Below are 17,878 nucleotides of genomic sequence, written 5' to 3'. Positions count from 1 at the left end.
GCAGATGCTGGAACCTGAAACAAAAAAAACAGAAAATGCCTGAAAGACTCAACATGTCTGAGAGAAAATGAAGCTAATGGTTCAAGTCTTTATGAGGCGCTTCAGGGTCATAGAGCAGCACGGCAGCACTGTGGGTATCACTGTGGCTTCACAACGCCAGGGTTCCCAGGTTCAATTCCCCGCTGGGTCGCTGACTGTGCAGAGTCTGCACGTTCTCCCCGTGTCTGCGTGGGTTACCTCCGGGTGCTCCGGTGTCCTCCCACAGTCCAAAGACATGCAGGTTAGGTGGATTGGCCATGCTACATTGCCCCTTAGTGTCCAAAAATGGTTAGGCGGGGTTATTAGGGTACGGGGGATAGGGTGGAAGTGAGGGCTTAAGTGGGTCAATGCAGACTCGATGGGCCAAATGGCCTCCTTCTGCACTGTATGTTCTATGTAATCTCTATGTAATCTATATTTTTTTCTTTATTCTTTCATGGGATTTGGGTGTCAATGGCAAGGTCAGCATTTGTTGCCCACCCCTACTTGCCCTTAAAGCCAGTCACCTCCTGGGCTGTTAGTGGGTGTCCGTGGTAATTTCATGATCGCCACTGCTGAGACTGCCTTAATATTCCAGATTTGGCAATTATTAATCCCAGCTAGATTTGAACCCGTATTTCCAGAGCATGACCCTGAACCCCTGGATTGGTAGTCTGGCGACATTACCACAATGCCACTGACTCCCCAGTGATAACATTGACTGCATTCTCATGGACCGAATCATTAGATAACGAATACCAGCCCAAATAAAGGAAAGTTGGGTACAAAGGTTTAGTGCCAAGATTTCCAGATAGCACAAGGATTTCTACACCCATAGGATAGGCTGTGGGAATAGAGGAGAAAGAAACCTTCTGGTCTCAGGAAGATTTTCAGTATCTGGCTCCACTTTGTCACTGCTCCACGGAGGCAACAGGCAGAGACAACCTTTCAGACACATGAATAAACATTGAGGCAACAGACAAAGACAGACTTTAATGCATATATATATACCTTCCCATATTGCTGCATTTAAATTTATTGTTGCAAAATAAATATGCTTCTGATTTCCCACATAAATCTACAATGAGTACCATCAAGCACTGCAGTTTAGGAATATAATGTTTTTAAAATTGCTGTGTTATGTCCTTTCGAAGAGTCACTCATGTTCTAATCTATATTTTTCTGATCTTATACATGCTTGCAGGAAGGGAAATGTAAGGGCAACATTTTCTCTGTCCCCAGAATCTCACAGAACTCTATGTCATTCACGCTAACAGTTAAAGTTACCAGAGCAGGCATGTTGACATCTTTTCATCTCGCGGAGGGGAAGAGAATAGATACTTAGATCATCTGAATCCTCACTGGTCATGCTTTATCCACATGCTATTTCCCCCATCACGGCATTTTCAATTTGTTTTCAGCCAATGATTCCAGTCGCACATATTAATAGATACAATGATTATTGCTGAACCATTAAAGAGAAATCCATGGTAGCCGAAGAATCCACTGCTTGCTGCATCTGAGAAAAAAAAACATTTAACATTGAGACTCAATATATATTGGCTAAGATAATGAGATGTAGAAAAACATGAAAATAGTAATAAAGCACAATTTATACGAAGCAGGGGTTAAGTTCTTTATAACATTCTATTGTCTTTCTATTTTGTGATGGACATCACAACTCAGCCAGCACATTCCTTCCTCACATATTACACGTAGACAGGCCCATTACTCCTTCATCTAGCATTGTACACCAACCTGTTGGAGATCAAGCAGAAAGTGAAGTTCCACAAAATGATGGTGATGAAGTAAAATACAACAGTGCCACTGTGCTTTACGTGTGGGCAAATGAGGTGGGGAGGCACGGTGGTTAGCACTGCTGCCTCACAGCGCTAGTGATCTGGGTTTAATTCTGGCCTTGGGTGATTGTCTGTGTGGAGTCTGCACTTTCTCCCCGTGTCTGCTTGGGTTTCCTCCGAGTGCTCCGGTTTCCCCCCACAAGTCCCGAAAGATGTGCAGGTTAAGTGGATTGGAATGATAAATTTCCCCTCAGTGTTGAAAAGGGTAGGTGGGGTGACTGGGTTATGGGGTTAGGGTGCAGGCATGGGTTTAAGTAGGGTGTTCGTTCCAAGGGCTGGTGCAGACACGATGGGCCGAATGGCCTCCTTCTGCACTGTAGGGATTCTATGATTCAACTTCAAGTTTGCAGGACTGATCAGACTCTATGCCATATCAAAGGGAGTAGACCATTCATACACAACATTTCAAATTTGGAAAATCAATGAAGGAGATGTTTGGGCTAATCGACAGTTTAATATGGGAAAATGCGAGGCACTGCACACTCCAAGTGAAAATCACACATAATGAGCCCAGGAATATATTGAGAAATCAAGGGCTGTTGTTTGACACATCACTCACCATGGCCAACAGTGTGAGAAGACAACAGACAAAGCAAAGAGGATGGGCAGCATGGTAGCACAGCGGTTAGCACTGTTGCTTCTCAGTGCCAGGGTGCCAGTTTGAATCCAGGCTTGGTTCACTGTCTGTGTGGAGTCTGCATGTTCTCCCTGTGTCTGCGTGGGTTTCCTTCGGGTGCTCCGGTTTCCTCCCACAAGTCCCGAAAGACGTGTTGTTAGGTGAATTGGAAATTCTGAACTCTCCCTCTATGTAGCCGAACAGGCGCTGGAATTGGCAACTAGGGGGCTTTTCACAGTAACTTCATTGCAGTGTTAATGTAAGCCTACTTGTGACAATAAAGGTGTGGTAGTCGGTATTAGGGGTATTACGGTACCCAGGTTGATGCTGTAAGACCATTGGTGTGGGAGGTACCTGAGACAGCAATATCATTGGTGAAGCCTGCCTGCTGGTTCCACCCAGTAAGACGGAGTATAAGAGTCTGTGTCTCCTCAGCTGCTGCATTCTGTACCTGCACTGCTGGGGGAAACATCGAGTCCAATAAAGCCTTCAATTGTACTCCAATCTCGCTTCGAAAGTTATTGATTGTGCATCAATTTATTGTCTAGATTTTGAAGAATGGAGCTCCGCACAAGCCGGAGTGTCTGCAACTTAGCCCCCACGCGGCAAACTCAGAGGCAACCTTCAAACATTGGCTGGCGTGCTTCAACGGGTACCTCAGGACGGCCACGACTACACCCACAGAGGACCAGAAACTGCAAGTTCTTCACTCGAGGGTGAGCCCAGAGATCTACACCCTCATCGAGGATGCGGAGGATGTCGAGGCCGTGATGGCCCTGTTGAAAGGACACTATATTCACCCAGTAAACCAGGTCTACACCTGACATCTGCTCGCGACAAGGCGACAAATTCCGGGGGAATCGCTAGACGAATTCTACCGCACACTTTTGGTACTAGGTAGGAATTGTGACTGTCCGCAAGTTTCAGCCAGCGACCACACAGAACTTTTAATCTGGGATGCATTCGTTGCAGGTATGCTGTCCTCCCAAATCCGTCAGCGGCTACTAGAGAAAGAGACACTAGGCCTCAAGGAGGTACAGGCCCTGGCTAGCTCCCTGGATATGGCCTCCCAAAACGCCCGAACCGCCATCTTGCACACCCCCAGACATATGCAACCCTTGGGCGCCGCCATCTTGGCTGGAGTCTCAGGACCCCAATTCAGATGAACATACACCGCCCGAGGAAAATCTTCAACTTTTACCACGACTCGCCTCGGTGACCCTGGACCAGTCTCGGCCCCAAAAGCTCTCGACCGCGACGACAACCATGTATCAATGGACACAAAACATCCTGCCTGATCGACTCCAGGAGCACAGAGAGCTTCATACACCCCAACACGGTAAGGCGCTGTTCTCTTCCCATACACCCAGTTAACCAAAGAATCTCCCTGGCCTCCGGGTCTCACTCTGTCGAGATCAAGGGGTTCTGCATAGCTAACCTCACGGTCCAGGGGAGAGAATTAAAAAATTTCCGACTCTATGCCCGTCCTCACCTCTGCGCTGCCACGCTCCTAGGGTTAGACTTCCAATGCAACCTCCAGAGCTTAACCTTTAAATTCGGCGGCCTTATACCCCCCCTCACTGTCTGCAGCCTCGCGACCCTCACCCCGGATTGCAAACCCGTCGCCACCAGGAGCAGATGGTACAGTGCCCAGGACCATTAGGTCGGAAGTCCAGCGGTTACTAAAAGAAGGTATTATCGAGGCGAGCAACAGCCCCTGGAGAGCCCAAGTAGTGGTTGTAAAGACCGGGGAGAAGCACAGGATTGTCATCAATTATAGTCAGACCATCAACAGGTATATGCAGCTCGACGCATACTCCCTCCCCCGCATACCTGATTTGGTCAATCAGATTGCACAATACAAGGTCTTTTCCACGGTGGACCTCAAATCCACCTACCAGCAGCTCCCCATCCGCCCGGACGACCGGAAATACACTGCATTCGTAGCAGATGGGCGGCACTACCACTTCCTGAGGGTTCCCTTCGGTGTCACAAATGCAGTCTCGTTCTTCCAATGGGAGATGGGCCGAATGGTTGACCGGTACGGTTTGCGGGCTACGTTTCTGTACCTCGACAATGTCATCCATCTGCGGCCACAACCAGCAGGACCACGACACCAATCTCCGAAAATTCCTCCAAACCGCAAAAATCCTTAATCTCACCTACAATAAGGACAAATGCATGTTCAGCACCGACCGTCTGGCCAACCTCGGCTACGTAGTGCATGATGGAGTTATAGGCCCAGATCCCGAACGCATGCACCCCCTCATGGAGTTTCCCCTCCCACACTGCTCCAAGGCCCTGAAACTCTGGCTAGGATTTTATTCATATTACGACCAGTGGTTCCCCAATTATGCAGACAAGGCCTGCCCACTAATCCAATCCACTGTTTTTCCCCTGTCGGCAGAGGCCCGCCAGGCCTTCAGCAGCATAAAAGCAGACATCGCAAAGGCCACGATGCACGCAATCGGCGAATCCCTTCCATTCCAAGTCGAGAGCGACGCATCCTACGTAGCTCTGGCGGCCACCCTCAACCAAGCGGGCAGGCCCGTGGCCTTCTTTGCATGCACCCTCCATGCTTCAGAAATCCGTCATTCCTCCGTTGAAAAGGAGGCCCAGGCCATAGTAGAAGCTGTGCGGCACTGGAGGCATTACCTGGCCGGCAGGAAATTCATGCTCCTCACTGACCAACGGACGGATGCTTTCATGTTCGATAATGCACAGCGGGGCAAGATAAAGAACGATAAGATCTTACGGTGGAGGATCGAGCTCTCCATCTACAACTATGAGATCTTGTATCGTCCCGGGAAGCTAAACAAGCCTCCTGATGCCCTATCCCGCGGCACATGTGCCAACGCACAAGTGGACCGACTCCGCACCCTCCATGGGTCACTTGATTCTTCCATTTTATCAAGACCCGCAACCTGCCCTACTCCATCGAGGAGGTCAGGACCGCCACCAGGAACTGCCAAATCTGCGCGGAGTGCAAGCCGCACTTCTACAGGCCAGAGAGAGTGTACCTGATAAAGCCTTCCCGTCCCTTTGAACGCCTCAGTATTGACTTCAAAGGGCCCCTCCCATCCACCGACCGCCACACGTACTTCCTCAACGTGATTGACGAGTACTCCCGGTTCCCATTCGCCATCCCCTGCTCCAACATGACCACAGCCACCGTCATAAAAGCCCTCCACAATATCTTTACACTGTTCGGTTTCCCCGCCTACATACACAGCGATAGGGGATCCTCCTTCATGAGCGGCCAACCTAGTCAATTCCTGCTCAGCAAGGACATTGCCTCGAGCAAGACGACCAGTTATAACCCCCAGGGAAGACCATCCTACTGGCCCTGCGGTCCAGAAATCTCCCAGTCTCTTGCTGGCAGGAGGTCCTCACTGATGCACTCCACTCCATCCAATCACTGCTGTCTACCACGACAAACAAAACACCTCATGGACGTCTCCTTGTCTTCCCTAGGAAGTCCTCCTCCAGGACCTCCCTCCCAACCTGGCTGGCAGCTCCTGGACCCATCCTGCTCCGCAAACACCTGCGGGTGCACAAGTCGGACCCATTGGTCGAGAAGGTCCACCTCCTTCATACTAACCCTCAGTACGCCTACGTGGCGTACCCCGACGGCCGACAGGATACGGTCTCCCTACGGGACCTGGCACCCGCTCGATCCCCACTCACACCCCCCCCCCCCCATCTACCCCACACTCCCTCCCACCGGCGCACCACACGGCCGCCCCCTTCCCCGGTGGATCAGTTCTCCCACTGGTCCCATCTAGGGGTGATGAAGCTACCGAAGAAACCAAAGTCATGCTCCCAGAGTCACGGATGCCCGAGCCGGCGCCTGCATCACCGCCGAAACTGCGACGTTGACAGAGGACGACCAGGGCCCCCGATCGACTAATTGCTTCATTTAAATATGTACATGTAAATAAATACTGTAAATAACTGTGGCATGTAACAAGGCAAAACACTGTACCACCGACGGGTACCACCATTACCTCAACCACTGTATAACGCAAGACCACCACCCCCGCCGGACTCTTTTTTAACAGGGGGTGAATGTGGTAGTCGGTATTAGGGATATTACAGTACCCAGGTTGAGGCTGTAAGACCATTGGTGTGGGAGGTACCTGAGACAGCAAGACCATTGGTGAAGCCTGCCTGCTGGTTCCGCCCAGTAAGGCCGAGTATAAGAGTCTGTGTCTCCCCAGCTGCTGCATTCTGTACCTGCGCTGCTGGGGGAAACATCTAGTCCAATAAAGCCTTCAATTGTACTCCAATCTCGCTTCGAGAGTTATTGATCGTGCATCAAAAGGTTATTATTATTATTATGTTTTGTTCCATTGTCAAATCAGTGGAATACAAAAGCTCATTCAGGCCAGTGTCTTGCTCAGCTGCACTTGGAGTACTGAATAGAGTTCTGGTCATTACAAAGTAAAGAGTAAGAAATCTTACAACACCAGGTTAAAATCCAACAGGTTTGTTTGGAATCACTAGCTTTCGGAGCGCAGCTCCTTCCTCAGGTGGTCACCCAAACCTTTGAGGCAATGAAAAGAGAGCAACAAAGCCTAATCCTGGTATCAGAAGAGCATTAAGAAACTACTTGATAAATTTGAGTTCGGCAGCCTCAGACATTGAAGAAAATAGCAACAGAAGCAATTAAATATTGAATGGGATACAGAAAGTGAACTTAAAAACAAACCTCCAGCTTATTCATTCATTGCAACAGGTCAAGACACCATGAGTCCAGGTTTGTAAAGGGCAAGTTTTGATCAGACACCAAGGAATACTTGTTTATACAGACGATGATCAGCAATTGCAAAACATTTTCAGGAAAGGCATTTGAGGGCAGGAAGAGCAGCTGGCACTGGACTTATTTGAGGACATTGTAATTGGGACATTGACTGATCTTGTGGAAAGATGAAATTAGTGAGCTGCATGACCTTTTTCACCTAAATCGATCTTGTGATTGTCTGATACATCTGAATCTTATCCTGAATAAATATCTGAAGCCTGCCACCACCCCAAAGCCCTCTTCATACATTTCACAGGACAAACCTGCTCCCATTGCACAGTGTATAATTTCATTAGAAGAGTGCCTTAAAACAGTTTAATATCAGAGGTGTTTCCAATCTGGGGGAAGAGGACTGTACTCTCAGTAAATCATTTACAAACAAACGGAAGATGTCACACCACATTTGACTCATGTTGAAGTGATAACAGGACACTTACAAGTAGCTTGCCGGATCCCTAACCTTTCTTTTTAACCTACCTATAACTATTAACGTTACCCAACCTTCACAGTCATTTGAAAATCGGGCTGAGGGCTGGAGCTTGTTAGGAAAGCTGTTGCTGGAGTTTGCTGGTGGTGACCTCTGCAGATCCAAAAGGCTCACTCTGGCTCCCAAACACCACATCAAATAGTTTGGAGAGAACCCTATCATTGAGATGAGTGCCAGTGTCGCACAATGTCATTGGACATTGCAGAAATGCTGAGGGGAACTTTTGTTCCTCAGTAAAGTACATTGCTAGCTCCACCATTTGCATCTGTTGATGCTATATTGAATGGTGGGCCAGGAGCAAAACTTTTCTTAACTCAGGAGTGAATTACTGCAGGCTGGAGCAATGGGTTTTGGCAGCATTTAATAATCTGCAGTAATTTCAGATGCAACAGATATCTGAATGTGTAGCCAGTAAATGGCTTATATTTCTTTCCCAGTCTTTGTCGGAATGGCCAGTTGCAGTGATTCATTACCACTGAATTCCAGTGTTAATGATTAGGCTTCATTGAAGTTTCTATTTCACAAACCAGTGGTCCATGAGAAATGCCTCAACCGAGCGATAGCAGAAGGAGGCAAACTCAGCATTTCTGGAATGCAGACCAGTACAGACTCCTGATACGATCCATCTGAGGACTTTGACAAAGGGTTATCCAGACGCAAAATATTAGCTCCCTTCTCTCTCTACAGATGCTGTTAGACCTGCTGAGATTGTCCAGCATTTTCACTTTTTGTTTCAGATTCCACCATCCGCAGTCATTTGCTTTAATGTCACTGTTTTGTCTTCTGGTTCCCGCAAGGTAGAAACGATCACACATTAGACTCAAAATGCCGGTGCTTCATCAAATGTATTTCTTGCTTCTCCCATGTGGCTGGGGAATTGATAGACAGATATATCACTTGAAGCCTGACTGCAGTGCAACAGTGAATGTGACAACCCCGGTATATATTCACACAACAATTAGTTCCTGGCTCTTTACGAGTTGTATAACAATATAACAGGCACCTTCCGGGTTGTCAGATGTGGGCGGTATTCTCCTCCCTTCCCCGCCGGGTGGGAGAATCGCCGGGGTGCCGCGCGAATTGTGCCACGCTGCCCCGACCCCCACACGCGATTCTCCCACCCCTCCGAAACCAGCGGCAGGCGAATTGCGCCGGGCCGCTCAGAGAATTGCCGCAAACGGCGAGCAGTGATTCTCCGGCCCGGATGGAGTCAGGGTCCCGACAGGGTCCCGCCAGCGCCGTCCACCCCTGGTTGCTGCCGGAGGGAACTCTGCGGGAATGCTGGGAGAGTGGCCTGTGGGGGAGGAGGGGGGCTCCTTCACCGGAGGGGGTCCCCGAAGGGGTCTGACCCGCGATCGGGGCCCACCGATCGGCGGGCCGGTCTCTCCCCCCCGGGCCTACATTCCGTCGCAGCCAGCCCCTGAATACCCACGCCATATTGCGTTGGGCGTAAGAAGTTCCCCGTGCATGCGCAGGATGGCGCGGCCCAACTGCGCATGCGCAGTAGTGAGCTGCCCCAACTGCGCATGCACAAGTTGGGGCATAAGGACGCTGGAGTGGCGTGAACTGCTCCAGTGCCATGCTGGCCCCCTATGGGGGCCAGAATAGGTCATGCCCGTGCCCTGTTCGCGCCGTCGTGAAATGTGCCGGTGTTCACGATGGCGCAGGCACTTGGTCCGCAGAGCGCAGAATCGCCCGAAGATCACTGAAAGCAGTCTTTAAATTCATAGATAGGGAGGTGGCATTCGGACTGAGTGCAAACTCTCACACCTCCTCGAACAAGCAAACAATACAGGAGAAAGTATAATGATGCCTGAATACTGGCTGCATCAGAGAATGGTCAAATTCCCCTTTACACGTTGGTACCGTGGCACCTTCCCACTGATCACTTTCACTGCGTAACTAGAATGATAAGTCTTCATGCAACAATCACTATCGTTCAATAGTTCTCCAACTCTTCAACTTTGCCTCACATGAACTGGTATCGGGGTTCAGGCTTGAATAAAATAAATAATGGGTGCGATTTAATGGCCTCGCCCTGCCTGACTTGGTGACGTGACAAGGCCTTTGAATCTCGTGAAAGGCCTCTTGCGTGTTTTGCGATGCTCGAAGTGCCTCGCAAGATTTACCGTCATGATTTATCATCATGATTTGGATCTCACCTAGTGAGGGCAAGATTAACATATTTAAGTGAGCCATTAGGCTCATTTGGATATGACTGTGTCAGATTCTCCCGGGGCCTGAGAACTAACGGCCTCACCTGGGAGACCACGCCAGAGCGCCAATTAGCACTGGTTTCCACAAAACTAGGCACACCCAGGATGGCAGTGCCAAGGTGCCTGGGTGCCAAGTTTCAGTGTCAGGAGTCGGGCCCAGGTCGTGCCTTGCTCTTAAGAAGTGGAGTGAGGGAGGGGTGCTCGAGGAGCCCAGAAGAGGTAAGTTGGGTACAGTGGGAGAGTCTAGAGGCTGCAATGGGCTGGCTGAGGGGGGTTGAAATATCGGGGCGGCATTTAAAAATGGCACCCCGATCTGTGACTACTCTTCCTGCACTGGTGAGCTGAGCTCGTCAGGGCAGGAAATTATGTAAGTACGCCTTCAGCAGGGCATTCATCGCCAAAGCCAGAAATAAAGGCAAAGTGCCGTTAAATATTGGTGTCTTTCCCGGGGCTGCACCTTCCGAAAAAGACCCCTCTTAACGCACTCAAAACGGGACTCTGTTTCTGACCTGTTAAGTCTCACCCAATGACACTGACAAAAGGCAGAGGATTGCAAAATTCTCAAATTAACCTGAATGAACTATGTTACCACAACTATCACAAATATATGGATAGCACAACACTGATAGCTGCTGAACAGGTGAGTAACACCATACAGGACACCATCAATGACAAACAAAATTCGCAAACACATGTATTTCAATTTAGTTACGTCATCATTTTCTAAATTCCCCACAGATGCTGAATCCTCCAATCAACAGGACAATTGTTAACTGTGGATGTTGGAATCTGAAAGAAAAAGAGAAAATAAAGAGCTCATGATTCGAGTCAAAAGCTTTGACAAAGCGCCATCTGGACTCGAAACGTGAGCTCTTTTTTCTCCCCACAGATGCTGCCAGACCTGCTGAGATTTTCCAGCATTTTCTCTTTTGGTAACAGGACAATTGTCCTGTCTAATGTTAAACTATGAGATCAAATGTTTACACATCCAGTTATCTGGATGATATCCACAAAGCTGAATCTTCCAGGCAGTCCTCAGCCTTGTCCTTCAATACCTTTACTTTACCCCACTCAACACTAGAAAACTGACCCTTGGCCCTCCAGCTCTCTGCTTTAACTCTACTAGGAGACTATTGTGTTGCATGTTGCTGGAATGATACTCACATCCTTTCCTCTTTCCCAGTGTAGTTGGTCCCTTCTAGTTTACACGTGGAGTGCTGGCCAGACACATAAAGGAAAATATGTAATTCTGACGTGTGGGTCAACGTCCGGCTGTATAGTGAGGAACAAAGGAAGGTATGCCTTTCTTATACCCCTCTGTACATGTATTTGGAACATGTGACAATCAGGGATTGGTTACTGCCTGCATGATCAACTCTGTGAGTGGTTAAAGCTGATGTCAATCCTCAGGACAGAGTCCCTGCGAACTGTTTCAAAATTCCCTTTTTGAGTGTTACAAGATTCCCAAAGAGACCAAACATTCCATATGTTTGATAAGTATCACCCAGGTATACTCTTCACACTGTTTCAAGACTCCTCGCTCCCCGAACCATAATGATAACCATGAAAACTAGAAGTTCCAAGGTGTCCTTAATTAGATTCTTCCTGCCAGTGTTTTGATAATCTTTGGTACTTGTACCATTGGAATGTCTGCAATAAGGACAGATCTCATACCTGACTTCTTATAATTACAGGCTTTTGGCCACTTTATTGCCGATATCCTGTCTTGGGAATGCAGCACACACAGGACATTCCATACAAAGTGAATTGTCCAGGTTTACCTTCCTGCCTTCAATTCTCTTAACCCTTGTGTTCCCACAAAGGTCAAGCAACCAAATTTTCCAGCGGCCAATTTGATTGAATATTTCATGCCTTACATACATTCCCATAGCATAACAGGCTTACTGTAGACTTTCACAATAATGACTCTGAGGACCACGTTCTCCCTTATTGTCTGTTTACAGCACAGTTACTTCACAAAGCAACAAAATAAAGCAAAATAATCTTTGATATGCAGGCAAAGTTGAGATATGAGCAAATATTGTCCGTGCAGTATGGCCCTTTAATAATAATAATAATAACAATAATTATCTTTATTAATAGTGTCACAGGTAGGCTTACCTTCATTAACACTGCAATGAAGTTACTGTGAAAATCCGCATGCTGCCACATTCCGGCACCTGTTCGGGAACACTGAGGGAGAATTCAAAATGTCTAATTCACCTAACAAGCACGTCTTTCTTGATTTGTGGGAGGAAAACAGAGCACCCGGAGGAAACCCATGCAGACACTGGGAGAAGGTGCAGAATCCGCACAGACAGTGACCCAAGCCGGGAATCTAACCCAGGTCCTTGGCGCTGTGAAGCAACAATGCTAACCACAAATGGATTTCTTCCATCTGTTGGCTCTAGTCCTGACAAGTCCCAATTAATGTATCTGCTTCATAATTGACATCAAATATATATGATGTGTAACGGAAACTAACATGACACATTATGCCATCCATCTCATTTGCACGTGCGCACTGGTGAAGGTACTGATGTCGGAAATGGATCTTCCAACCAGACCAAAAATTTCAACACAATGCAAACATGGTGTAACCCCCAACATAGATGTGTCTCATTCTGAGCCACAAAATGGAGACACATTACACCCTCTATCTTATCGAGATAGTCAAAAACTTTCAGCCCTGATATTTTTATCTGTAATGCTCTGAAGTAATTTATTTCACCGCAGAGTTAATGCCTGAAGTTGATGCTTTTAACAGTTGAGAGGGTGTTAACGTCATCAGAAGTGTGAAACTGAATTAATCAGAGATTAAAAACGGAAGAATCAGCCAGGTCGCTGGTGCTAACATCGATGGTAAAATGGGCAAATATTTCTCCCTGTAGAAAATCAGCTGATCTCACAAAAAAAGTGCTGTGTTAATCAACACCAAGAATAAATGCATTCTGAAAAAAGCACCCCCAGGAATTTTAAACATTCTCTAATGTATTCCAAGACCTTCAGTATAGTAACTTGCTGAAATATGTGACATTGTAACCGTTCTCGGATACACTTCACACCTCAGTTTAATATAACACAAAAACAGAAAAGGCGAGAAATACTCAGCATATCTGTAAGCAGCTTCTTCTGTCAGACAGGTCATCGACTTGAAATATCGGGCTGAATTTTACTGCCGGCTTTGGAACCCTAATGTCAGGACTAAATGGGGGTCCCATGCCCGCATTTGCTGGCAGTGTGACAGCTCAGCAATATTCACAGACGTGGCCTCCTAATTGGCCTCCTCCGGGCTCACTGCCCAATTAAGCACAATGGGCAGGATGCAGATGCTGATTGCCCAATCAGAGGGCGGGCAGATCTGAATTGTCCGAAAGTCCCATCGGGTGCTGCTGAGGCCAGTGGATTTTGAGGTGTCCATGGATAGGGAAATTTAGAAAGTCAGAAAACCAGACAGGCTCGCACAGGCACTCTTCGCACAAGGCGTGGTCTTCCCTGCTTCTAGCCCTCTCTTTGGGATGACCGGCCCTACAAGAGACACAGGGAGGCTGCCTACAGGAATTTGCAACCACCCCAGGTGGTGGGAGGGAGCTCCTCCACCACCCCTGGCAAAATGCCAGTGGGCCCAGGAAAAATGCCTTTGACCGGAAATTATTTCCAATTGCTGCCTGCTTCCACATGGTGGGCAGCCAATCCACATGTTGTCCTGCCATTGAAAAATGGCCCGGGACTGCATTGCAATCCATTACAATGCTACTTTCCCAGCTTCCTTTGTCACCTAATGATAATAATAATCACTTATTGTCACAGGTAGGCTTCAGTGAAGTTACTGTGAAAAGCCCCCACATCGCCTGTTCGGGGAGGCCGGTACTGGAATTGAACCCGCGCTGCTGGCCTTGTTCTGCATTACAAGCCAGCTGTTTAGCCCACTATGCTAAACCAGTCCCTGCCCTGCCTGTCTGCCACCCCACAGCAGCGAAAATCCTGCCTTTTCACGTTGCACCTTGTCTACAAGTGCTGCTAGACATGCTCTGTCTTTAGAGCATTTTCAGCTGCCCAGCATTTTCAGTAATTTGCTCTTGCTGCACGATAATGTAATCCGCAATGTTTTCTGTTAACCCCAATAATAACACTCTCAGATAAGCTTCATGCCCCTCATCATAAAACTCTGATATAACTCATATCTGTCACTGTAACTTTGTCTGATCTACCCAGCGTCTCTCATCGTAGGGTATATCCAATGTTGCAACACTGATATACCCTGCATCACTTACTGTAATACTGATGACTGCACATCCTCACAGCAACGCTCCCTGACATATCATACAATCCTCACTAAAAGATCCACTGATATACCCTGCACCCTTTAGTGTAACACTCATTTATCTGATATTTTCACAGTAACACTATCTGATATCCTCCGCACCCTTGTCTGCAAAACTTGTATGTTGGATATTTTCACAGTAATACTGTCTGACATTATCCGCACCCCTTTCGGTAATACTTGTATATCTGACATTTTCACAGAACACTGTGTGACATACTGCGCACCGATGTCTGCAATACTTGTGATTCTGACATTTTCACAGGAATACTGTCTAATATACTCCACTCCCCGTCGGTAATACTTGTGTATCTGATGTTTTCACAGTACCACTGTCTGATATACCCCACATCCCTATCTGCAATATTTGCAAATCTGACATTTTTGCAGTAACACTGTCTGATATACTCCACATCCCTATCAGTAATACTTGAATATCTGATATTTTCACAGTAACACTGTCTAATATACTCCACATCCTTGTCTGTAATACTTGTATATCTGACATTTTTACAGGAACACTGTCTAATATACTCCACTCCCCTGTCGGTAATACTTGTGTATCTGGTGTTTTCACAGTACCACTGTCTGATATACTCTACATCCCTATCTGTAATACTTGTATATCTGACATTTTTACAGTAAGACTGTTTGATATACTCCACTCCCCTGTCGGTAATACTTGTGTATCTGATGTTTTCACAGTAACACTGTCTAATATACTCCGCACCCCAGTCTGTAATACTTGTATAACTGGCATTCTCACAGGAAAACTGTCTGATATACCCCGCATCCCTGTCTGTAATTGTGGAGCACCATTTACAGTAATATTCTGATGTGCTACACGACTCTCCATTCTGGGCTGTTCATGTCACCTTTCAGATCAGGCCATCAATACTCATATTCAAGACAAATTCCACACTGCACCGACTATGCTTTCCAATTGCTCACAGGAAAACTGCTTATTTGACAATTCACACTTGTGACTCTTGTGAGAAATAAGTGTGCTGCCTTCCTCAAAGAATGAATAGTGCTGACAGAGTTGATGTTTATCTGTGGTGACGCTCTGTCTAGAAACAAGAAACAGAGCAAAAGGGGAGAGAACCAGGCTTGAAGCCAGAAATACTGATCCCTCCACGGCTGAACCAAGACTCGACGGATTCAATCATTTCCATCCCATTTAAATACAGCACACATTTTCAGGGTCATGTGATGATATAGGGTAGAGGGGTGGGTGGGGGTGGGGGGTGGAAAGGATGGAGAGCAGGCCAAGATTTTTTTTTAAATGGAGTGGGCAGTTTTTGCGTTTAAGAGCTCTGCTACTTTGAGCTAAATGAATCAATTTCCGAAGCGTTGATTTGGTTGAAGATTTTTATTTCGAGATGCACTGGTGCAAAGGAAAGAAAAATAAATGAAGACTTACTCCCGACTTCACCCAGGGAATTCATTCATGAATATGTTTCACCTTTTCCAGACTTATCCGGACCCCTCGAAGGACATCTGACCTTTGGTAGAAAATAATGGAAAAGAGAAAGTCCTTAGAGAGGATAATGCAACCTACCCCGGTAATGAGATCTACTGCCTCCAGTTCCCATAGCAACCACTGCCTTTTTTTGTATTATATAAAATGCGCATTTGTCTATTGACCACTTGGAGACATTAACCCTCTCCAGTGCTGCTTTGCTCCCAGCCAAAAGACTATCAATGCCTTTTCTAACTAATCTGTGGATCTGCTGTCTCTTGCAGTTGTCTTTCTGGGATGTTCCTATGTTGCTGGAAACCCATGGCAGATTGTTATGGTTTCCACCCTAATTTTCTTCCCTCCTCTCTTGACGGCATTATTAATGTTAGAAATTGGTTCTACTGATATAGAGTGCCCTCCAATACTTCACCACTCTGTCCAATTATTTTATGTGATTTAGGGCAGTATATAACAGCAGTAGGCTATCCAACTATCTTATTTCATTCAATCCTAATTTAATGTGTGCATGTTCCCACAGGAGGCATGGGTTAGCTATCAGAGCCAGAAAGGCTTGCTAATTTCCTCTTCCCAATCTGAGTGTCAATAGCAGAATAGTAGCTGGCCCCTTTAAGGGGTGATCCGCTGATGGATCATGTGATCCACTTGCCCAATCAGTAGTGAGCACATTGGAATTGCCGAACAGTTCGAGCCAAGAGGCAGAATGGCAGTATTGTGACCACACTACTCTGTACATGGCATGTCGTGCAAATACACATTTATTGTTTGTACCAAACTAGTGGAGCCAAGTTACTACATTTGGCAATGAAGTAAAAGAAAGCTTTAAGTGTGCTTACAAGAACTTCAACTCAGAACTTGATCCAGTCGAAGTCAACTTTGTGAATTTGAAGATAGTTGCAGACATGACTGTCTTCGGTAGAGGGAATTCCTTCGACCCTTTGACTGAAGGTTGATTGGGGTGATTCGAGCGACGATAGTTTTTCTTCAGAGCAAACTAAGTTGAGGTGGAGGGGAAGAAGAGGGTGATATTGTTAAGCATGTGTGGGACCCAAACTTATAATTTAATTCATTGTCTTACGCCCCCAAATGCACTCAACGCAAGTTCGTTTATAGAGATGGTGAATTTAGTAAAAGGGCACTACGACCAAAAGACCTGTGTCATTTTGCAACGGTTCAAATCCAATTCCATGAGAAGAGCTCCGGGGAGACCATTGCAACCTAAATTGCGAGGCTTAGAAAAATTGCGGAATTGATAATGACCAGAATTGATCATCTCCCTGAACACAGAGAAGGCTTCCTTGTGTGGAAGTCCATCATTGAGGTACTGGAACGGTTTGGGTTCGGACCAGGGTTCACCTCCTGGGTGATACAACTGTACTGTGCTCCCATGGCAAGTTGAAAAATGAAATGAAATGAAAATCGCTTATTGTCACGAGTAGGCTTCAATGAAGTTACTGTGAAAAGCCCCGAGTCGCCACATTCCGGCGCCTGTCCGGGGAGGCTGGTACGGGAATCGAACCGTGCTGCTGGCCTGCTTGGTCTGCTTTAAAAGCCAGCGATTTAGCTCAGTGAGCTAAACCAGCCCCTAAATATAAAGCTCATCTGGCAGCGGTGGGATTCGAACCCACGCCCCTGAAGAGACTGGAGCCTTAATCCAGCGCCTTAGACCGCTCGGCCACGCTACCACTATAAGTTATATAGAATTTACAGTGCAGAAGGAGGCCACTTGGCCCATCGGGTCTGCACCAACTCTTGGAAAGAGCACCCCATTTAAGTCGACACTTCCAATCTATCCCCGTAACCTAGTAACCCCACCTAACCTTTTTGGACACTTAGGGCAATTTTGCATGACCAATCCACTTAACGTGCACTTCTTTGGACTGTGGGAGGAAACCGGAGCACCCGGAGCAGACACGGGGGGAAAATGCAGACTCCGCACCATCAGTGACCCAAGCCAGTGACCTGGGATCCTGGAGCTGTGATGCAACTGTGCTAACCACTGTGCTACCCTGCTGCCCACGGTATGGACAAGTGTGTGGACAAATATCATCAACTCTAAATACATCCAGCTGTA

General features: G+C 47.1%; 1 long non-coding RNA gene and 1 other non-coding gene across 2 annotated transcripts in view; both read right to left on the bottom strand.

Annotated features, from left to right (window-relative positions):
• Window positions 1-1,000: 1,000 nt before the first annotated feature.
• LOC119977261 overlaps window positions 1,001-17,878 on the bottom strand; it is a 53,563-nt gene continuing 36,685 nt past the window's right edge. Inside the window, exons 3-5 of the long non-coding RNA XR_005463144.1 lie at window positions 16,641-16,798; window positions 15,748-15,829; window positions 1,001-1,537 (exon numbers count right to left, since the gene is read on the bottom strand). This is a non-coding gene — a long non-coding RNA (uncharacterized LOC119977261). The remainder of the gene's footprint in view (window positions 1,538-15,747; window positions 15,830-16,640; window positions 16,799-17,878) is intronic.
• On the bottom strand, window positions 17,408-17,489 carry trnal-aag. Its single transcript has one exon. It is a non-coding gene; the product is annotated as a tRNA-Leu (tRNA).

The sequence above is a fragment of the Scyliorhinus canicula genome, chromosome 1 (assembly GCF_902713615.1).
Source record: "Scyliorhinus canicula chromosome 1, sScyCan1.1, whole genome shotgun sequence".
Lineage (NCBI taxonomy): Eukaryota > Metazoa > Chordata > Chondrichthyes > Carcharhiniformes > Scyliorhinidae > Scyliorhinus > Scyliorhinus canicula.
The sequence above is the reverse complement of the archived record's forward strand: the minus strand, read 5'-3'. Positions and strand labels throughout refer to the sequence as shown.